This window comes from Furipterus horrens, unplaced genomic scaffold, assembly GCF_987537825.1.
Source record: "Furipterus horrens unplaced genomic scaffold, mFurHor1.1.pri manual_scaffold_9, whole genome shotgun sequence".
NCBI lineage: Eukaryota > Metazoa > Chordata > Mammalia > Chiroptera > Furipteridae > Furipterus > Furipterus horrens.
The window spans coordinates 35868938-35871984 of NW_028327179.1; the positions used below are offsets into that span (position 1 = coordinate 35868938).

The window sequence follows — 3047 nt, forward strand, 5'->3', positions numbered from 1 at the left end:
TAACACTAAGCTCATCAGTTTTTATTCCAACAAACATCTTCTCAGTTATTTCAAAACCAAACAACCAAATAAATAAATAAAAGCTTCTTAGTGGGTAGGAACAATGTCTTCTGTAATCAACGAATCGCCCACAGAAACTGTTAGGTTCAGTGAGAGTGAGAGGAGAAAGGACACGAGAAAAGGCCATGAGTTTAAAAGATTTATTTGGCTAGCTGCAACAGGCAGGCTGAGACCCTAAGGTGTTAGCCTTGAACAATAGTTAAGCAGGGTTTTTTTTTTTTTTTTTTTTGGCATTGTAAACACACTTTTATTTAAAATTAAAATTTTTGAAACAGCTGAACTAAGAGTGGTTATCATAGGTCTTTAACTAAATAAGACATAACATTAAAATAATTGTGTACATTTTGAATTTTTAAAGCACCACTTAACACTTACATATGAAAAAAAATTAAATACTGAAACACTGATCTATTTCAGGAATGAGTTTGGGCATGCACATGGGATAAGAGAGCCATCTTTAACCTCTGCGTACTGACAGGGAACACTCAATTCAAAGCCATCTTTAAGCATTTCCTACATTGCTCACTTAAAGGAAAACAAATGCAGGTATCAAAGAATTTCTTGGTAAATTTCTAGCTCTTGGAAGGCTACAGCTTTCCTTAAACGTGATTTCTATATTTTAAATTTGTCACCCCAAAAAGCTAAAGTGTAGGATTTACAAGTATTTCATTTTTTGGAGAAATTTTGAGACATGACCACAGTTGCAGCACATCCAAAAAACTGGAACTAGTTTAATGATCTCTGAAAACCTTTATGTTCTAGATTTATTTTGAAACCAATTTCTAAACAACATAGCATAGAAACAATACATATGTATACCACACTGCTGAAGTAGCTTAAACTTGCCAAGACATCTTCAGAACACCTCCTTTTGTACTAATTTCCTTGAAGAGTTTCTAGGTCACTCTGCTTGTCACAACACAAACGACCTACCCTAACAACTGCTCTTAGGTGTTTGCTCTGCCAGCTCAGGGAATGTTCTAATAAGCTTCTCTGCATTTCCCAGTCTCTCACATGAAACAGCACGTGTGGCTGGTCATCCTCTGGCCCTGCCTCACCGCCTGTTTGACCGCTTTTCATACTTGTCGTGGCTGCTCCGCTTCCTCGGTGGAGAAGGACTGACTGTGCCCCGAGCTGGGAAGCCGTGCCTGTACGGGTGGGCTCTGTGCTTCTTCCGGCTTTCTTCTTCCTCGTTGTGGCTCTTCACAGGTTCCTTATCGCCCTCTTTTTGCTCATGGTCTTGCTCTTTCTGGGAGGGGAGTGTGTTCTTAATTGTGTTAATGAGAAATCTTTTATTGGTGCCAGCAAGAAGACACTTCATCCAACCCATAGGTCCCATTGTTTCTGCCCTTGTTTTCCCACGTTTTGCCTCTTTAAGCAGTTCTTCTATTGCTTTCCTTTCCAACTCCTGGTCCTCTTCCATCGCGGGGGGCGGCTGACGGAATCCTCAGGTGGTGCTGGCGAATGGGATGCTCTGCCCCATATCGAGAAACGTGCGAGCCAAGCAGGAAGGAAGGTAAGCAGGGGTTTTTAAAGTGGGTAAAGGAGGAGGGAGTTGAAGGGACTTTCTGCAGATGGGACTCTCTATAGTTGGTCCCATATGGGAGGGGAGTTGATTCTGAGAATAGATGAGTTGCTAAATTCCTGTCTGCAGATAAGGATACCTTTGAAGGACATAGGCAGTTACCGGTGTCATCAGTTACTGTGCAGACAGCAGATTTATTGGGGGTTAGTCAGTCCCTGACACCAGCAGTTACTGTGGGGGCTTGCTAAAACCAGGCCTGGATTTCCAGAACCCAGGTGTTATGCCTAAGAGAAACCATGGAAGTAAAAAAAGGGAAATGTAAGTCTAAAATTGCAGCAGCATTATCTGATGTAATTTATCTGGTATAATAAAAAATGACACATTTTAACATTTATCTGAAAATTCTCCAAAATGCTCTATGTCATATTTAACTAAGATATACATTTGTAAAGGTATCATGTCATCTAAAATCATTCTGTGGGCATATTGGCCATTGGCCTGTTGCCTGCATTTGAAAGAGTGCACAGTATTTAGAGAAAGAATGAGCTCTAAAATTTAAAGAATGCAACTAGTTTGAGAGCTGGAAGAATTATTTGACAAGGTTTGTAAAATATTATTTCAAGGCTCTCAAACTAGGTTAACACTTTTCTCACCATATGAATTCTCAGTGGTTTGGAACAGAGGGAAGAGTTACTACACTTGGGAGGAGCATTAGCTCCTGCTTTCTCTGGGAAACCCCAATATATAGTAAATACAAAATTGCTTAGATACATTAGAAATAATTACTTTTAAATAAGTCTAACTTTAGAGTTCATCCCGAAAGCAAGATTCTTTAGTTTATATCTTCAGGTCAAATTGTTTTACGTTTGGTCAAAGTCTTTTACAGAACTTCTGGAGAAAAAGGCAAGTCATGTGCAATCTTCAGAAAAAGTTGTCGAGTGAAAGTGGGTTTCTAACTGTGAGTATCTATAAAACTTCAGATTATACCATAAACAATATTATAAAACAACTAAGCCTCCCACTTGTTGAATAGATGCCTATTTTAATTTACAATACCTAATTATGACTTGTGAGGAAATCAATGAAAAAAGACATACTAAAAAGTTATACATTTTTCAGTGTAAACAATAGATGACTTATGAAAACAGTAATGACTGAATTCTAATTAGAATGTTAGTGTAAAGGTCATGCAACATAGTTCTAGATTCTGTGCCTAGAAAGTTGTACTGTAGCATATCCTGTGATTCAATAAAGTTTAAATGAATTTTCTTTATTATGAGTGTGTATGGTTTGGAAATGAATAGCAATAAAGGCTTGTTTGATTTTGAAAATGATGAATTTGATTAAATGGCAAGACCTGTGCTTATTAAATTTAATTGTCTGGAACTATAAAATTCAATTTAGTTCAGCAGACATTTACAAAGAAATTAAAATATTTCAGGCACTGTGTGGATACGTTAAA

At 37.7% G+C, this 3047-nt stretch overlaps 1 pseudogene; it reads right to left on the reverse strand.

Annotated features, from left to right (window-relative positions):
• Positions 1 to 790: 790 nt before the first annotated feature.
• Positions 791 to 1575, reverse strand: LOC150001597 (protein POLR1D pseudogene; annotated as a pseudogene).
• Between the last annotated feature and the right edge of the window lie 1472 nt (positions 1576 to 3047).